At 39.6% G+C, this 21,019-nt stretch overlaps 1 long non-coding RNA gene across 2 annotated transcripts; it reads right to left on the bottom strand.

The window, feature by feature from the left end:
- Positions 1 to 15,365: 15,365 nt before the first annotated feature.
- LOC309508729 lies at positions 15,366 to 16,775 on the bottom strand. Of its 2 annotated transcripts, XR_014209701.1 has the most exons (4): positions 16,639 to 16,771; positions 16,460 to 16,564; positions 16,316 to 16,377; positions 15,366 to 16,233 (listed from the first exon to the last, which is right to left on the bottom strand). It is a non-coding gene; the product is annotated as an uncharacterized lncRNA (long non-coding RNA). The 2 variants fall into 2 exon arrangements; XR_014209700.1 differs by having other exon boundaries at positions 16,460 to 16,775.
- Positions 16,776 to 21,019: the final 4,244 nt, after the last annotated feature.

Raw genomic sequence — 21,019 nt, 5'->3', positions numbered from 1 at the left:
AAAAAACTAGGACTTCTTTCAAATGAATGTCTCCCATGCATCTTTCCATAAGGCGTTGGAAAGTACTGGGAGCATTCGTGATGCCTTGAGGCATCCGGTTGAATTCCCAGAAGCCTAATGGACAAGTGAATGCTGTTTTGGGCTTGTCTTCCTCTTCCATTTCCACCTGATAATATCCGGACTTCAAATCCATCACAGAAAACCACTGCGATCCCGCGAGTGCTGAGAATGACTCCTCCAGGTTTGGAAGCGCATAGGCATCCCGTATGGTTTGCATATTTAACTTCCTATAATCCACACAAAGGCGTACATCTCCGTTCTTTTTCCGTACTACAACTATTGGCGAAGCAAATGAAGACTCAGATTCCCGGATTATACCAGCGCTGAGAAGAGTTTGTAAGTGTTTTTTTACTGCCTCAAAATCTCTGGGATGAATTGGACGCGCTCTTTGTTTGAAAGGTGTCTCATCCTTTAATTTGATACGATGTTTTATCCTTGTAGCGTGACCAAAGTCAAGATCATGGTGGGCAAAGACATCAGAAAAATTATTCAGTTTCTGGATTATCCGCTCCCTCCACTCAAGAGATAATGGAGACTGCCCAAAGTCAAACTGTAATTTAGGATCAGGAGTTCTCTCTTGCTGAATTAAACAGTCGGCTGAAGTCATCTTCTCTTCCTTTAAGGAAGGGTTTTGGATGAGCTGGTATGGCATACTAAGATCAGCCAAGATACAATTACTGGGAAGCAGAATATCATGATCAGTTTCGTTCCTCAAAGAGACAGGGACTTTGAAGGGACTGTTCGTTGGTAAGGTAATGAGACAGTTGTCCACAAACACTCCACCAGGAAGAGCAGATTCTAATGGCTGTTCAAGTACAGCCCATGTCTCATCTCCCATTGGAACAGACTGGACCATGTACCCCTCAAGCAAAATCTTTTGCCCTGCGGGAACGACTTCATTTGTTCTTCCTCGAAGTTTCACTAAGCCTAACCTACCACTCGAAATCTGTTTTTGCCTCTTGCTCAGTACTCTCCAGACTTGATCATAACCATGATGAGAAGAATTTCTTTGTTCGGGTGGTTGGTTGCTACACTGCTCATAAAGGGCATCCAGCGTGTTGGTGCCAATCAACAATGGAACTTCACTGCTAGAACTGACATCCGGAACAACCAAAGCAAGTGTAAATATCTCAGGTTCTGAATAGATAAAATGTTTTGGAAACTTTATGCAGACTTCAACATACCCCAAATAAGGCACTAGTTGACCATTGGCTCCCTCCACAGCAAGCAATTGATCAATAGGGTGTATGGTTTGGTCAAAAAGACAATCGTTGTAGAATGACTGTGCAACAGTTGTAACCTGAGAACCAGTATCTAATAGACAATGGCAGTCTTTCCCAAATACTTGTACAACTGCAGTGCATTTTTCTCCAACAAGTTGTCTTGGCAGCTTTTTGTTCTGTGAAACGGCGTGTGTCTTCAAGGCGCATTCTTGAGAATTCTCTGAGGTGGAACATAAATTAATCACAGCCCCTGTGTGTTCCAAGGCAGGGGCCTCTACTAGTTTAAATCCTGTTTTTCCAAAGCACCATTTTGCTTATCCCAAGCACGTTGCTTCTCTCTTAGCTCCTGTCTTTTTTGTTGCACTAAGGTAGGGTTTGGTGCATTGCAGCAGGAAGAAACAACATGGGCATCTTCACCGCACCTGAAGCAATACCAAGGCTTAGGCCTTGAAGCAGAAACAGGATGGCCTGTCATCAGCTTAGTATCCATCTTATGTGGAACCGGCTTTGATTTTTCCTGTTTAGAACTTTTTTCTTGAGGTTTCTTTCCATCACGAAGTGTCAAAAGTTTTGCGACCTGAGTTTGCAGTTGAGCTAATTGCTTCTGCAATGACTGCACTGCTGCCGAAGGTATATAGTCACCGTCAACTGGTAAGTCAAGATTTGTCAGACATGGATTACAAGCAACCTGTACATTAGGCTGGGTCTTTACTCTGGTCACCCCAAGGTGATGCTTCATTCGGTTACTTTTAGATGCTTGCCTATCCTCTTCAGTGCGTAACATGAGTAAGAACTCTGGAAAGGTTGGAGGATTATGTTTCCGTTGTTCAAGCTGAAGGTTGGAGATCAGAGAATTATTCCAGCACCCTCTGCAAAATTGTCTCAACAGCTGTCTATCTGACTCAGTCGCAGCAAGGCCATTGCTTCTTACAACAGAACTCAATGTTGTCTGAAGACGATGGAGATAATCAGATGGCTTCTCTCCAGCATTCTGATTTAGATTGAGAAATGCAGCGAAAAGCTCGTCTCCATCCTCGACTGCAGCAAAAGCAGAATCAAGAAGATCAAGATAGGCTTTGGATGAGGCTGATGGGCCTAAGGATTTGATTATGTTAGAAGCTGGAGGTGTGAGGCTCTCTATAATTTTCCGGACTACTTGTGCATCACTAATCATAGGATCATTCAAATAGAGATTGACTGTTCCACGCCACGTATCATAATCAACTTCAAAGTTTTGGTGAGGAACTCTGCCAGAGAAAGGTTTCAACTTTAAAGGTGCATGGAGTTGCGAGACTAAATCCCCACTTCTGACTACATGCTCCACTACCACACGCTGAACATCTGGTGGTGTGAAATGGCTGGAAGCAAGCATGACAGGAGGGCTGTTAATGTTTAAAGGAGGAATGTTCTCAGGGTTTGCAGTCAATTTGGATTTTTGAAAGCCTGTGGCCTCCGGAAGTCCATGCAAGTCACTCTGGAACCCATCACTTGGCATTTCTGCCTTTTTTCCAGGTAAAGAGGGCCTTTCTGAATCTAAAGGTGAGTCTAGGACATCAAGAACAGAACGATCCATAACAGATTCACTGATCCTACTTAGTTCATCTTTGAGAACATCTTCAAACTGTTTCCCACTCAACTTTGCTAGCTGTTTAAGCTCAGAGAGGTAGGCTTTTGTTGTGCTGGTGCCACAGGTCTCACTGTACACGCCTGCAAGACACTGAATATGATGAACTATTTCAGGATTTCCATGACAGGGTCTGTGATGAGGTAAAGGAAGAGACTCTAAAGCTGCCATGGCAGAACCACATTCGAATTCAACTACTGTCTGAGCATCAGTTATTGCTACCATTCTAGAGATGGTTCCATACTCGTGCAAAAACTCAAAAACTTCATCATCAACAGTGGTTTTTGATAACCCACTTATTAAGACACAATTGGGAACTTTCAAATTTTCCTTAAGTATTACATCCATGGTTTTTTTCTCTCTTTTTTTTAATTTTTTTTTTAATGAATTATATTCACAGGAAGAAGAAAAGAAAAAAAAAATCTAGTAATAGGGTTGCGTAAAATCAAATTGCTCCTGGCTGGCTCGCCAAGTTTTACTGTGTAACCCTAGTACGGGTAAGTACACACTAGGTTAGTTTGAATGAATATACAATTACCCCTGATACAAATAATTCACCTTAAGAAAATTGAAATCACAACAACAAGGATTTGGCATAAAATTACAACTTGTATTAATTAAACAACAATTGAAATAAACGATTACAATAAACAAGTGTGTGGGTGCGTTATCAGTGTACGTGTATGACTTAATAAGTCATCAAGGATCACCAGTTCTGTCCACTCAAGTTCACGTTGCTGAGCTCAGATTAGTTCAAAAATTAAATTTCCTTTGCCTTTAAAATCAAAGGAATTTTCCTGGCAGATGAAATCCGTGGGTTGTAAGTTTATGTACAATCCTACCACATGCTGGAAGGCAAGGATCACACTGCACGATTGAAGATCACCTCAAGATCACCAAAATCAAGCTGGTTGGCTCGCCATCTTCCATCCGGAAGAGAGAAATCAAGGAAAACCAAAAACCTGGCCTGCATAGGAACAGGCACATGAATGTTAATCAAATAGTCTGTCAAAACATTAATACCAAATTCACAAATTTAGATTTTCAATAACTCAGTTCCCAAATTCACATAACATCAAGTGAAAATGAACACATACATGTTTATCACATATTAATCAACACCATTAACTCATTAATAAGTCAAAATGAGTCAATATAATACTTTACAGATAATTGTAAACAAAAATTTACAAAAATGTTCTTTTGTTTTGTTAGAACACATCAGCAGTTAATCGCAATATTAACTTGCATATTTGTAATATAGCAATTAGCATCTTGCTATTGCACAATTGTAAACAAAATGCGTCATTCCTCAGTAATCGCACAGAGTTCGGTTAAATCAACCTTATATCAATTAAGTGTAGCACAAAACAAGAAATAAAACATAAAACATCAACATAAAACATAGAACATGAATCTAGTCTCCAATCGTACATATGATTCATAAATGAGCACTCACCGAGATTCAATGAATGTTCTTTTGTTCCCGAAATCAACAAGAAATGAAAATTACAAATCTTCTGCACCTCTTTCTGAATGCATATACTCTTTTCTTCTACTCATAATCAAGTTTTAAACCCACTAATAATTTCGCTGAGTTTATGCAGCTTTTCTTAGCACTCTTCGCAATTATCAGCGTCTTCCACTGCATTCTCAAAAAACACGCACGAGCATAGCAGGGCGGAGCTTGAATATGTTCAACCAATCACAATTCCCTGCTCATGACCCCTCATCAATTGCTAGGCAGATTTACTCAATGCAGGTTATATTCAGCATAATATATGTAGGTATAATGCTAATGCAGTACAATTGGAGGAATAACATAAAATACAATAATATGACAATATGAATAATAATATAGGCTATTAACATTTGAAGTTATAAGAATTCCATTCCTATAAGACTTCTTATAGGGGTTACATTTATTTTAAGGTGTCATTGTTACAGTGTAATTATATATTTAAGTACTTAGTAATATTAAGCAACTACATGTACTTACTATAGGGTTAGGGTAGGATTAGGATTTGGTTGAGGGTTAGTTGCACGTAATTATGCATAATTTACTGTTATTACTATGGTAAGTACATGTAACAAGGACTCTGTAAACTAAAGTGTTACCCTTTTTTTTTTTTTTACTAGGTAGATAGATAGATAGAAAAACAGAGATTTTTCTCCTCACCTACCTCAATCCATCCTTTTGTTTAGTAGCCCAGAGCCTTAAATGTTAAGTTATGTTAAGTTACGTCAGTCGTCAAAATCTTACTCAGTCAGACACTATACAGCCCATTACAAGACCATATCGGCCTTCTATAATTGATCAGTGGATACTAACAAAGTACTTAAGCACTCTAGTAATACATCAATGTAAAATGCTTAAGAGAAAACACATTCATTCAACTGATAAGCAGAAAAGTGCATGCAATTGCTATCAGTTTCAGCTACTGATCTGATAAAGTCAAGAGACTGGTGTGTGTTTATTTAAAGAGAAAAGTCCCATTATACATGATGAAAATGCAGGAGAGATGGTGGAAATATACGGTACTGGGCGTGCCCATTGTGTTGCGTGGTACCAGGTGGTTTTGTTGACAACTGGGTAATGACTTCCCAGAGCCAGGAAATTACCATGGATGCCAAAACACTGCATTATAGCACCAGCCGAACTCACTGGGGAATAGGAAGGCATGATTAGCATGCTGTCTTCAGAGTGCTTGGTTTGTAATTAGAATCTTTAACTGTAAACAAACAACCTGTTTATGTCTTTTCCTCCTTGAACTCCATGCTCTCTGCGCAAGAGGAAAAACATACTCATATGTCATGTTCAATCCTTGGCTCCATATTGACCTAGTTCACCTTCAGGATATCCATGTAAAGAGGGGATCCTTTTCCTATTTAGAAAGTGCTTGAACACTTATTCTATCAATAACCAACCCGATCTCAAAGAAAAACATAAGTATTTTATGAGGTGGCTATTTCATATTCATTCATACTTTGTGAATTGTACAATATGTAAAATTTGTATATAAAAAAGCATTAAGGGCCACCCCTAAACATAACCATCACTGGGGCCTAAGTAGATCGTATACGAAAACGTACAAACAAGATTGTACAAATTCATATGAATTCACCACCCATTCACCAAAACGTAAAATAGTTACAAATTGCCATTAGATTGTGTTGCAATAACGAATAAATCTGGCATTTTTTATTTATTTATTATTTATTTTTTAAAGGGGCACCGGTGACAGTCCTGGAGTCCTACCTAGCCTAGCTTGGTGTGCTTGATGAGATAAAGCAGGGAAAAATAATGGGGGGAAGTTTGAAGTTTGTTATCAAAGTGTAAAAATACAATTTTCAAACAGAGACCCATCAAAATAATCTAATATAATCATCTCTGGGTTATGTATGTAACCCGGTTCCCTGAGAAGGGAATGAGATGCTGCGTCAGTTGCTGACGCTGTGGGAACGCCTTCACCTCCAGGAGATCCAGCTGGGAAAAAACCTTCTAGAGGACCACTGGGGAAGCATGGCGATATATTTCCAGTCTACACTACCACTGCTAAAGCTGCAGGGAGCCGACAGAGATACAAAGGGGATCAATTGCAAAAAGGCCACAACTTCTCAAACAACTGTCCTTCCTTGAGCATCACCAACTGAATAACCTCTACTCTCTGTCTGATTAACAGGTCCCCTAAGGAATGTGCTGACATAATATATATATATATATATATATATATATATATATATATATATATATATATATATATATATATATATATATATATATATATATATTTTTTTTTTACTATATATTTTTTACTATGTCAAGCTATTACCACCAATTTTATTCCAGACTGGAGGGGCCACTCTTCTGCAAAGTAACCCATGCCTCGGCTTAAGGATGCTTATTTGATCTTGGTTCCAGCAAGGAAGTGTTCTGATGCTGCACCTTCACCTCCATACTGTCTATGCTGGAGGGGGACTAGTCTACCCATTCCTTGCGAACCTCCAGGAAGCATGCTAACATAATCATATGTCTACAGACTTACTGTGCTAGAGGGAGTGACAGATAAGAAGTGGGACGATAATAACGATAAAGTCCACTCATCTACTCTGCCAATACACATTCCTAGAGAGCCTTCAGGAAGTGTTAACATTTCTAGCCGCATCTGCAGACATATCTTGCTGGAGGGGGCTAGAGTTAAGAAAGTGGGATGCTAATGGCATCAAAGTCCACTCTTCTCTTCTGAATAATCACCCTTCCTGATCAAAGCTACAAGAAGTGTGCTAACTCCAGCTACATCTGCACTATCACCTCCAGACCTATCTTGCTGAAGGGGGCTCCAGCTGAGAAAGTGGGATGCTAATGATGACAAAGTTCACTCTTCTCTTCGGATTAATATCCACTTCTTGGTGATACCTACAGGAAGCATACTAATATACCTATAACTATGTCTGCACTATTGCCTCCAGACTCATTGTGCTGGAGGGTGACAGATAAGATAGTCCACTCTTTCTTTGTCAATTGTCCATTCCTGATGAACCTACAAGAAGCATGCAAACACGGTATTAACGATGTCTGCACTGCCACTGACCAAGTCCACTTCTACTCCATAACTCGCCTAATCCCTTAGGACTATAAAGCCAAATCTCCATACTCAATGGTACTGGAGGGGGCAACAGACAAGAGAGTAGGATGCTACAGTAATTGTGGTTCAGTCCAACTTCTACTCAATCAATCACAGGCAGCCACACTCGCCGCCTTACCCTCCTTACAAGCATTCATGCTTGGTCCAGGGTCAGAAGGAGTTACAAGGGCTGAAGGAGACTGAATATAAGGAGGATGTAGCGTTTGAATGCCGCAGACTGAACCTGCGCCTCTCTGAACCTTTACAACTACTATGTCAACAGCAATGCCCAAAGAGGCCAGAGGGTGAGAACAGGGCATTGAGGAGAAAGGATTTCTCCTTCTCTTTTACCCCCAACAGGTTAAACCACAGATGCTTCTCCACAGTGACCATTGCATCCATGGAATGGCCAATGGCACGTTTGGTGGTACAGAAGGTGAGATCTGTGGCTCTGTGACAGTCCCTCCCCTTGATCTAGGTGCTTCAGGAGTTCAGCCAGTTAAGCCTGCAACACTGCCATAGTGTGCCCACTAGACCTCCATAGACCTTGCCCACCAATATAGATGTCATCTGATATGGTTTAGAGGGCAAGGTTGGAGACTTCAGAGAAGATGCTGTACCAGGGGAAAGATAGCTTGTGAGCACCTTTTCAACCTGGGGCATCTTCTCATATTCATGCTCATGCAGTCCCTCCACATTTGAGTAATTCAAAGCAGTAGAGGTTACTAAACGAGCCAAATATAGTTTCGCCCATGATCACGACACCTCAGCATGGAGATCGGGGAGAAACAGAAAGCTCATGAGAGGGAGTGTCCAGGAAACACTAGCAGGTCATCACAACAACCCACTTGTCCAAAACACTAGGATGATCAAGTCTGCCAAAAAATATGACTCTGTTACTCTGTTTAATCTCATTGAAATGGCTGCCTGTGCGGCATAGAATTATGTATAAGATTCTAATACTTGTTTTTAAGGCTCTTCACAATCAGGCACCTTTGTACATGTCCAGCATGTTGTCAACATATACTCCCCCCAGATCCTTAAAGGACAACTCCAGTGAAAAATTAACCTTGGGGTAATTAACACATGGTTACCGAGTCGATCGTTCCCTGGGGTGCGTTTTCAAGATAATCGAATGTAAAGAGTTTTATTTATAAAAACAGATTAGCTCATAACACTAGTATATGGGGCACAGAGTAAGTAAAAACAAATCGCAAGTTAATACCACTAACAAGGCTCAAAATAGCCTCACACTAACACGGTAGCATAATGAGGGTCCCTACATGCAAACCGAAGCATTGAGAGCGTTGTAAGTGTACAGACAGTTTAATAAGAAGATACTTTATAAAGACAGTACATTACGGGTTTACAGGCAGCGGGCATCTTGGAAAACAGACTCGATTAATCGAGCCACAAACGCCCTGCTACGTGAGCTGGTCGATAGGAATTACGTTTGTGAAATCTAATGTAGCAGGGCGTTCGTGGCTCGACTAGTCGATACTGTTTTCCAAGATGGATCCTGCCTGTAAATGCGTAATGTACTGGCTTTATAAAGTATCTTCTTATTACATTTACATTTATGCATTTGGCAGACGCTTTTATCCAAAGCGACTTACATTGCATTATCCTATACATTTATACATAGGTATGTGCAATCCCCTGGGATCGAACCCACAACCTTGCGTTGTTAACGCAATGCTCTTACCACTGAGCTACAGGATTTTCTATGTAGCTTGTAGCTAAGTGTACAGACAGTTATTAAACTGTCTGTACACTTACAAAGTTCTCCATGCTTCGTTTTGTATGTTGGGACCCTCATTATGCTACCGTGTTAGTGTGAGGCTATTTGGAGCCTTGTTAGTGGTATTAACTAGCGATTTATTTTTACTTACTCTCTGCCCCATATACTAGTGTTATGAGCTAATCTGTTTTTAGAGATAACACACTTTATATTCGATTTTCATGAAAACGCACCCCAGGGAACGATCGACTCGGTAACCATGTGTTAATTACCCCAAGGTTCATTTTTCACTTTGTCCTTTAAGATGAGAGAATCAGCATCTTCTATGTGTCAGCAGGAGAAAAAATAAACATAAGGGCGATAAAGCTTTCTCACGAGTGGGTCCAAAACTTTGGAAAGATCTCCCCGTCTCTATTAGATCAGCCAAATCACTAACTACTTTCAAATTTAGGCTAAAAGCACATCTGTTGAACGCAATGTGAGAATGCTCATGATGGGGTTTCGAGTGCTCCTGTGTCTGTTTTATGTGGTTCTATGAATTTTTATCTCTATGTATTGATTTTTGTTCTTTGAAACACTTTGGGTAACTCGTGTTGCATTAAACTGTGCTATATAATAATGAATAAATGAAAAATTTAAATGAAATGAAACACTCATTGAGTCTACTTGGAGCGACTTCCTCTTTTTTTCTCTGCCAACCAGTCTACACTAGTCTAACTGTGGAGTGGGTCATGAGCTCAAGTTCAACCAGCCCCTTGATTGTGGGTTAATGGAGGAGGCAAACTCACTGAAAATGTCTGCCTTAACTCCTGTGGCAATCCCCTCGAAAGAAGCCACAAGCAGGTTTCTGGATCCGGTGCGAGAGCACTGAAGCTAGAAGGTGAAGCCTGAGAAAGGGACATGGAAGAAAGGGAGCTAAAAAAGTTAGCTCACCAGTGTGGAAGTTTTTTGGGGATTCAGAGAAAATTACTCATATTCGTATATTAAAATTGAATGCATGGATTTGGCAGGTGTGTATTATACCTTGAAAAGCAAATGTACTGAATGAAAAAGCATCTGAAAAGACATCAATGTAAATGTAAAATTAACACAAGTTTCAAATGACAGTAAATGATATATATTTGTCTGACACATTGTGTTAAATACTTTTTTTTTAAATAAATGAATAAATAAATACTTTTTGCAGAAGTTAAATTCAAAATCCACTTGGCTCAAAAATATGCCATTTTGAGTTTGCATGACGCTTCTGACTTTCGTCCTGCCACAGTAATTCAGCCAATGCTTTTAGTAGGAGGCGTTACTGTGGGTGGGTTGACTGTGTCCTTCACTCAAGATGAGGAAAAAGTTTTTCTGCCAAGATACACGCCATAACCCTTGGTTCAATTTTAGACACATTCACATTCCATCAGTTTCCCACAGGCATCTGTGCCTTATCAATGAATGTCAGAGGCTTTGTCGGTTGGCGTACTAATGTGCATTAACCATGGTGACATTGCCTTCAAGAAGACTGCTGCTTTGTCTCCGTCTCTCGCTCTCCCAGAGCTCCCATATATCTCTGCACATTAAAACACAAGTCATCCTTTCATTTGTCTCTGGTTTAGAGGCATCCATCAGCACAGATATGAAGCAGGCTTCAGGGTCTTTTTCTGAGCCGCACTATATAGATTGATACCTCAAAATAGTCACAAAATGCCAGTGCTTATTCAAGTTGGCACTGATTGAACGGCATTCAAGTCTCACTCAAAGAATTCACAGAATATGAAAGCTTAAAAAAATGACCTGACAATCCACTAGCTGGCCAATACAAAAGAAACATTTAACACTGGCAGAATTCGTTAACACTTTACAATAAAATCTTTAACTTTAGTAAATACATTGACTAACATGAACCAACAATGAGCAATAGGCTTATATATATATATTTTTTTTTTACAGTATTTATTATGTTAATGTTACTTACTAAAAACAATCAATAGAAAACATAATATATATGTAACGTGTTGTGTTTTCGCAATCCAAGATGCTTGACGCAGATATGAGCGATAGAGACCCAAGCGAAGCTGAGAGGCCTGGAAGCCCAAAGTGGAGCTGCTGGTACATGGGTACAGGCTGAGGCGGCGACATGGGCCTGGAGAACTGAGGTGAAGCTGGGTAATTCATAACACCGTAACGAGCTGGGGATCGGGAAGCCCGAGGCAGAGACAGAGAATTGCACAGGAGCGGGACGACACCAGTGGAGACGGCGGATCCAGGGGACTGGATGGAACCAGGAAGGCAGGAACATTGGAGGAGGAAGATCTCCAGACAGGACCGGAGTATCCAAACAGACGGACGGGACTGAAAGTCCATGTTTCTTCTTTTTACTTATTTTGAGGGATGTTATCCTGTGTTGTCGCAATCCAAGATGCTTGACGCACATACAACATTTAAGAATTCTTTAATTAACTAGTAGAATATACACAGGGTAAATACACACTAAATTACGATGATAACCGACAAAGGACATAACCAAACAGGGAGTATAAATAAACGGAGAACTAGACGAGACACAGCAGTAACTATAGAAACAAATAAAAACATAATCGGAAACCCAGGAAAACAAAACTAAACAGAGCAGGGAAACAGGAACTAAAGGAAACAAAACAGAATATCAAAATAAGGGTCCATAACCTGACAATATAAACAAACCTGCAAGCCAAGTACTTCCACTCTGGAGAAGAGTCTCAGGAAGGTCACAAAGAAAATGTTGTATATATATAATAACACAATATAATATTATAACACGTTATATATATCACACAATATAATACATAAAAAACCTTGCATTCCTAACACCGTGTCCTAACTACACACGATGCGATGCAACGCAGCGATAAAAGGTATCTTTTCCATGTTAATCAGAGTTTTTGAACTAACCACTTCAGATCTTGAAATTAAACAAATGAAAACAAGAACGTTCAAACTGTGAACAAACAAATGTATTCTTTAACGAAGATTATTTTAGTAACTCAGTATGTATTTAATCATGTTTAAATGGTGTAATATTTGTGATTTTGATTAGGTACTTATCCGTTTTCTTGTGAGTGCTGTCAAGATAACTCTCTGGTTAGGACATGGTGTAAACATAGCCCTTCCACTCTGAAGGAGAGTCTCAGTCAGCTGACTGTAAGTAACATAAAAGTAATTTACTTTTCATATATTGTTATTATAAAAATATAAAAAAGAACAATTTAAAAATATTTATCATTGAACACTTACTCTCAAAAATGTTCTATTTCCTGAATGTTATATGCTTTTGACCTGGTCGACTCTTCTCTTTGTTCTATGTGTATCACTGCACACGAGCACCTCTCTTGAATAGCAACTTGAGATAAGTGCAAGGCCAGCAGAGTCCTTGACTGTGTCTGAGGCACTATCAGCTCCGCTATATCGTTCACCTGGAGAGGAGAACAGCTCGATGGGAGACTGCCTGCTGCAGGATGGATGACCAACCCCTTCTGCATCTGTTTTACCTGCAAGAGCAAGGTGGAATAGTTCCTGAGAGAACACAACTGAGGCAAAGAAACCAGGCAATGTCACCCAGAGATAATTTCAAATGTAGGCTACAGTACAATGCACTTTTCAGCCAAGCTCTTCTTATCATCAGCACTTTATCAAAAGGGCTTTGTAAAAAGCTTCATTAGAGTTAGCATTTGCACTTTCAAAAATAATATATCAGCTCCTATGAACTGGAACTCCAATTACAGTGCCAGACACATCTCTCTCTCTCTCTCTCTGTCTCTGTCTCTGTCTCTCTCTCTCTCTCTCTCTCAAATTTTGTGGAGTATGATTCTGCTTAATTAATGACTCATTCCTTCACAGTAGGTCCATACATGCTGTGATAGTTCTCCTTTTGCTCTCACAGTTGCTCTTAATTCGAGCATGTTTGGTCTAGCTTATGCTAGTTTCACGTCAAAAGTTTTATGACCCACAATGTAATTAGGGACCATCTATATAAAAAAGGGGGAAATCTATGCAGTGTTACAGTTCTTTAACATAAAATTATTTATTTCCATAGAAAGTACACATTTACCTTCCCTTGAGCGTTTTACCAGTATTCTGGTAAACATCCCATTTGCAATTGGATCTAGAAAGCTTGTAATTGCATCAGCATTCAATGGCTGTGCTACATTTAAAGGGAGTGGGATCTTAATGGTATTTAGAGGACAGGTCCTTGAAGGTTTGTGGTTAAATTTCAGTGCCCTGTTCAATTAGCTCTGATCTTATATGCTTTTGTATGCTGGCAAGTGGATAGCATTTTCCAACCGCACATCCAAAAGTTAGTTCCAGTCCTCAAATTTGCAGCGTTCTGAGAACGTTGATATAGCAGTCTTTGAGACTTTTCACTGTTTGTACCACTTCGTTGTCCAGGTTTTCAAGTTCCAGAAAGACTGCATATTTGACCAGTGGCATAGCGTCTGGGTATGCAACGGTAACGCGACTTCAACCAAGGGGGCCCGTTAATTTATTTTTGCATATGGGCCCAGGCTGACTTACTTATCACTGTATTTTGCCCAATATGCTTCCCTACTATAAACATTAAGTGAAAAAAAGTATTGAAAAGAGTTGTCACAGAATTCATAAAACAGTAGGTACCAGAATGACCTACTTCCAGCGAGATTCTAAACTGAGGCCACATGAAAGGATTTGTTAATGGCAGTGAAGGAACACAATTGGCGCTGGTAGGTCAACATAATGAATGTAGTACATCTGGATTACAATGATAAATATAACATACTTTTTTAATGCTCACAAAGTAATTATTCAAAAGAAGTACTACTCCGAGATTATGGAAATTTCGCACGCAAACTCTATGAGAAAGTCATTGAATCTTCACTCAACCAATTTGTTCAAAATGCTGAATAATTCAGATACAAAAGACGTTTCTTTATGAGAGAGCCAATAAATCAACTGATTCATTCCAAAATGCTCAATTCAGGAATGACACAATCAAATCATTCAAAAGCTCATTCAGTAATCTATTTAGTAATGCCTCTAATGTGTAATCAAATTCAGAAACGGCCATTTGATTCTGCTGTGGTTTTGTTCATTTTGTGGAATGATTTCATTGGTGAGGCAAAAAATAGACAAAGTAAATCATGATATTCAGACCAATAGCACGATAAAAAATGTGACATCACTTTTATACAATAGTTCAATAAATAAAGTAGTTAATATTGAGTAACCCTGCTGAAAAATCCAGCATAAACCACAGCATGAATTCCAGGCTGGTTTACACTGGTTAGAGCTGGTACAGTGCTGATCTTGCTGGTCCCAACATGCAAAACATAAGGACATATGTTGGTGAACAGAAATGCTGGATTTTCCAGCACAGAACTTTTTAACACACAATATTGGTATTTCCGGCTCATCTACAATAAGAATATAAATTCAGAACTTGTGACCTAAAAGTGATTACGCTATAATTAAAAATTAGCATACATTCTTCCTCTTGATTATAAATTGATATGCAATGCTCAACAAGGCAAATATACTACAATAAAACTTGACTAATTAGATCATGCCAGACCTTTAGTTAGTGACACAGCTGTAGAGTGGAGGCTTTGCAGAATGCACCTTTCCTCTAAGCTGACAGAGTGCTCTCATGGCCACATCATTAGAATTCGATGGGCTTAATTAGCAAGTCTATGCATATTAAAGAGCACAATGTAACATACCAAATAGTCTTGAAGCACAGCATGCAACTGATGTTCCTGAATCAACCAGCAAGGGTTTAACTAAGATTTCAGACATTACTGACAAGATGTTTGAATAGGATTACACAAAATCAAGTGTAGCGTTAGTTCTGGCAGGTCACGTCAGTTATGCTTGCATCAGTTGACTCTCAGCTGATCTACGTTTACCTATAGGAATATGACGCTATCACAACATTCATATATATGTGGCAGTTCGCTCTCTTAAGCGCAACACAATACCAATTATGGCACAAAATAGACTACGCCACCCCGGAAAATGGGCCGGGGACCCGCTTGTACATCAAGTGCAAAGCACACAGATACGCGGTGACTGGGTCAGATAACAGACAACAAGGAAACGTTTCGAATCGTTTATTAAATACAAATAAGAAACACAATACCAAAAGGCATAATACAAACATACATTAGAATAAATATATCAACCATAGCACTTATCCATTTCAGAATTGGGGATTCGGTTCGTCTGCCCGGTAAACACTGCAACAATTAGTACTCTCACCACACAGCACCCCAATCACCCTCTGTGAACACTGCAAGCGATAAGCACACCACCACCACACCAGAAGACGTGGGCGTGGAGCTGGCACCCCAACTCTGAATAAAGGGAAGAAAGGACAAATTGAGACATAAGCAACCATACACACACGCACACAGCACTTTCCACGTAATAGTCTTTTGGTTTGTGGACAGATGGAATCAGTTGTTTACACATAAAAGTAACCACTCACTAGCCAACGCTCATTAATAGCTTTCCAACACTGCGTTGCCTGATGATTACAGTATTTTAAAAGTATACCCTTCTCCGGTCGGATTTAGAAATACATGTAAGACATTCAAAAACAGACAATAACAATTTTACAAACGTAAATACTTTCAATGACAATGTTTCGGCTAAAACAATTCAAGTAGAAATGACAACTCAGTTATTCGCCGCTGTACTCCAGCCCGAAGATCAGCACTGAATTTGCTAGATTTGGAATGCGTCACTACGGCCGAAAATGCGCTATTGTTCCGGCCGTCTCAAGACGGATGAGAGATAAGAGAAGGTAGCCTATTAGTCAGATGATCACAACAAATACGCGGTTCCAGTAATAGTCACTGAGAAATGGTCGAGGAGTTTCTGGCAAGGGGAGACACAATCCAATCGGTCGTCACTAAGCCCAGCTACTCCCACCAAGCCTGCTGTAACACCACCCCTGTATTACTAACGAAATATAGAACACACGATAATTGTAATTTACACATTTATGATCTCATGAACTTACATTGACATGAATATGACTTACCGGTAAATAGTGAATCACACCGCTCAGTGCACTCACTAGGGTGCGAATTATAGGATCGATCACTAAAAAAACAATATATCGCATCGTTTATAATTTGCGAATTTATGGTCTTGTGAACCTGATATTAAAGTGAGTATGACTTACCGGTAAATGGTGAATCACACCGCTCAGTACACTCAATAGGGTGCAAATTACAGGCTTGCCGTAACGGATACGTTATCAATGAGTTTACAGTCCTCCTCAGTCGCACTGTGAATTGAACGAGTCTTAAATTATCTTTTCTAACGCACGTTCAGAATTAAACAGCTACCAACATTTCTTACCTCCCGAACGTAAACGCTGCGTGCCAGGATGACGTCACTTCCCGAACGAGAATGACGCGCTCACTTAGGCGCCATTCCCGTTCCTCTTTTATATCCGCCGCGCATACCCGGTCCGCCCCTAATCATTATCATGGAGCGCATCACCACATATATAAGGTCCATTTAGTATTATCAGCAGCTTTATCACTAATTACTCACCTCCATCCCCAGCTCTTCCTCTCGTCCACATTCAGGATTCGGCATTCTGATATTCCTCTTCAAATCAGATTGATTTATGTTGTCACATTAAATTATTGCGATTAAAAACATTAATTATATCTGCAATACATGTTGGTTCTGTTCTGATTACCCTAAGGGGGTTATTGCTGCTCTCCCTGCTCTTATCCATGCTAGGCTGCATGGATGGGCAGGGAGTTCTTGACCAGAACAGAATCATACTGCCAATCCAAACTGTATGCTAATATTGTTAATCAACTTTGATGATAGTGGTCCTGACAAAAATACCTTTAACCCTCTGGGGTCTGAGGTGTTTTCTGGGACCTAGATGTGTTCTGACATGCTCTGACATTTGTACTTATTTCTGTTACCTGTAACACTTTCATGGTTAAAGATTACACTGTATTCAGCTCAAACTCTGCTTCAATAATATGTGAGCAGCATGTATGTAAAAGTTTGTAGTTTTGAGAAAATTACGTTTATGCGTGGTTTCTGAGTCACTGAAATAAGGTCATAAAACCAGCGCCGCCGCTCCCGCGCATCACGCGCTGTGCGTAGGGCACCAAGTGCTGAGGGGGCACCAAAAATAGCCTAATGAAAAAATATATATAATGCCGATATTATTTCATTAGCCTATAGAAATATTATTAGGCAAATTTTAGCCATGTATATGTAACAAAAAAGGGGGAACAAGATCATTTAATTGCTCTAGTCTAGAAAGTAGCGCCCCCCGCGTTGGATGGTCCGTGCCGGTTGTTCGCGCGGGCGCCTTTGCGAAGGACGCGTTCGCGCGGACGAAGTTTGAAAGACAGACAGTAGGCAACTTTTTTGGAAATGGCCCCTAAAAGACAGCAGGAGTTAGGATCTGAGAAAAGAAATAACAAGAAACTGCGAGATGATGCCCGTGCATCACTTGCAGGTAAGTCCATGTTTAATAATTCTTAAATACGGGAAATGTGCTGCTGCTAATCGTAACGCGCCTCGAACTTGCTGACGTTAATGTTAGCAAACTATGTTATTATAACTTATAACTTCGGTGCAAGCTAAATTGAGATTTTACTGTTAAACATTACCTATTTGACAAATAACTGACGCCAGCTAGCTGTTACTTTCTTTACTATTTTTCTTTAGATATTGAGCAGTAATTTATGGTTTATTTTGACGTGACGGTGGTAATACTTTCTCAGTAAGTTAACAGTTAACGTTAGCAGTCAGTGCAGTGCACATGGTAGGCTAACAATTCCTGTTAAATATATAAAAAATATAAAATGTCTTTATGAATGATATAAAGCAAACAATACTGTTTAATTGTGTGCATTATTGCACCTCATTCTATTATGCTTTTATATTATATTATATTGATCAAATAGTTGATAAACAAGGAACAAAGGGGGAGAACTGCTTGGCTGCCATGCTTTCAGTTTTAAATGTTTATAATTGTTTCCGGTATGAGATTCTTTGTTTGAATATTTTGTCTAATAAATGTAATTTATTCAAAGTGACATTGAATTTGGGAAAAACATGTCTAGATTATTTTTTTTCTCGGGGTCGGGGTGGGGGGCATCATAAAGGAATTATGCTTAGGGCACTAAAATGGCTAGCAGCGGCACTGCATAAAACCCATACTGATTATTTGTTCACAAGACTTTTGAAAAGTGTATCATGTAGTCTAGAATTTTTGCTTCTAAACTATGTGAAAATCATCCTGCCCACTCATTCACATAAAACAATATATTGATGTAAAATTTGTAAGACATGTTTTGTTTAAGAAAGCTGAGGAGGAAGTGAATCATCATGAATATTGATGTGTTTCACACCTGGGAAGACAACAACCCTCCCCTAATGGCCCTATCAGGTGGGACTGTGAGGGAACTTGAACAAAGAATGAGAGATTAAAAGAATGGCTTTTTAATTGTTTGGATTTATTTACAACACAACATAATCCAAAGATACATAACGAAGGAAAAAAAGGCACATTATTGAGCACAATGATCTAAACAGAGAGACGTTGTGCCATTCCTGAAACAGTTCCTGCTCAACATACCTGTCATTTCCAAGAAGTTTGCTTTTTTCATTTTGCCATGTTCATGTACAGAGGCTCATGTGAATGTTTAAGTCAGCAGGACTCATCAGTGGCATCTGGTCCCTGTAAAAAAACAACAACTGTGAACATGCTGATATCAAGAGAAACTATAGGGCTGCACGATTTGTGGAAGAAAATATAATAGTGATTGTATGGTTAAAATTGCGATTTAAAATTCACCAAAAATTAGTGGTGGGCCGTTATCGGCGTTAACGTGCTGCGTTAACGCGAGACTCTTATCGCGCGATAAAAAAAATATCGCCGTTAATCTATTCTCCAAGTTGGGTTGGGAGATGGCTCTATATACTACACAAGCTATGATGACGCAATCTACCCGCGGCCGCGAGGTAAACCTGGCTGCAACGCATATTCGTCGTCATCTTAAGTAAACACGGCTGAAAGTGAAAGCTGGTGAAAAAGATCGGTGCAACATCCATTATTTGGACTTGGTTCGGGTTTAAGCCGTCAGACGAGCAGCAGCAAACTATATACAGAGTGTGTGGGGTAACAGTTCGGTAAGTTAACACACGACTAATCCGTTCGACCACCTCAAATTCAAAACGAAACATGATATCACTGAATACCAGCGCGCGCGTATTATTCCCATTCCAATATATCTTAGTGGTGTAGCACATAATCTCGATTTTAAGAATCGTTGTTGTGTTTCTTTTTAACTGAAAAGACATCAGTTAGACAATATTCTAATTTTAATTTGGGGTTTCATAAGCTCCAAGCCATAATAAACATTATACCTACTTAAGTCTCTGCAGCTAGTTTACTTACATTTTATTTATCTGCAAAATTATGTTGTATACTTACAGTTTTGCACAATATATGTTCTCAAAACTACATACACCCTTTAAAAAAAAATACATTTAGCAGTTGTTTAGCATGGGTCTGTGTAATCTGTTCTGAAATGGTTTTATTATAATATACTGTATATCGTTATCGCAAGAGGCTGCAATGTATATCACAATATAGATTTTAGGCCATATCACCCATCCCTAATTGATTAGCCTATAGTAGTTGATAATAACATAGGCCTACCTAATGTTGCCTATGGACGGTAACAGTACAGTAGTAACCTTTTACAGTCAAGCAGTTTGTGATGCATTTTGGAAACAGGAGATGAGCCCCTGGTCTAATGCGCCACCTGGCTTGAGAAACCCGTTCTCAAAGACTTAACGGTACGTTCACACGGGGCGTCAGCGTCAACGCTTGACGGAAGGCGTGGCTGAAGTTTGGCACTGACGCCATGGTCATAGCAGCGTCAGCCAATGAAATTAGACAGGAACTCAACAACAAGCTTCATTGTCATTCAACATGGACATAAAAAGTATATAAAAAGTGGTACATAAAAAGTGATTGGTCATAAAGGACCGGGTGATTGCCCACCGCAATAATTAGTTTCTCCTCCATTTTAAAATTTATCCTCAGTTTGCTGCTCTTGAACAGGATGAACGTGATGAACGTGATTGGCTACCGCCTGGCTACTGTATTTGCATAGAGCGATCCTGATTGGCTGACGCTTCCGTCTGCGGCGCTTCACTGGCGTTGCTCGCGGCAGAAGTTGAAAAATTCTCAACTTCTGCCGCGAGCAACGCCAGTGAAGCGCCGCCGACGGATCCACAATTCTTTTCGGCAACGCTTGACGTCACCCATTCAAAGTCAATGGGAAGCGTTGACGCTGACGCCCCGTGTGAACGTACCGTTACTTTTATAGTCATTATTTGGGTAGCACACATATTCTGAATGCCTTCGGCAGAATTCAAATGAGCCATTTTAATCTAGATTAATTTCAAAATTAATCTAGATTAATCTAGATTAAAAAAATTAATCTATGCCCACCTCTACAAAAAATATACATTTAATGCACACCAAGTTTGTTGTGCCTTGTAGGCATATACTTGTAGGGCTGCATAAAGTAATAATAACAATAATAATAATTTTACTTTACAGAAATGCAGGCAGCCTATAACTTTAAATCATTAAAAAGGAACACTTCAGTACACTACAGAAATATATACTGTATGGATTATCATATGTTACTTCAAACGTTTTCATTCATTATGACGTTATGAA

Source organism: Leuciscus leuciscus (genome assembly GCF_965113295.1).
Source record: "Leuciscus leuciscus genome assembly, chromosome: 11".
NCBI lineage: Eukaryota > Metazoa > Chordata > Actinopteri > Cypriniformes > Leuciscidae > Leuciscus > Leuciscus leuciscus.
The sequence above is the reverse complement of the archived record's forward strand: the minus strand, read 5'-3'. Positions and strand labels throughout refer to the sequence as shown.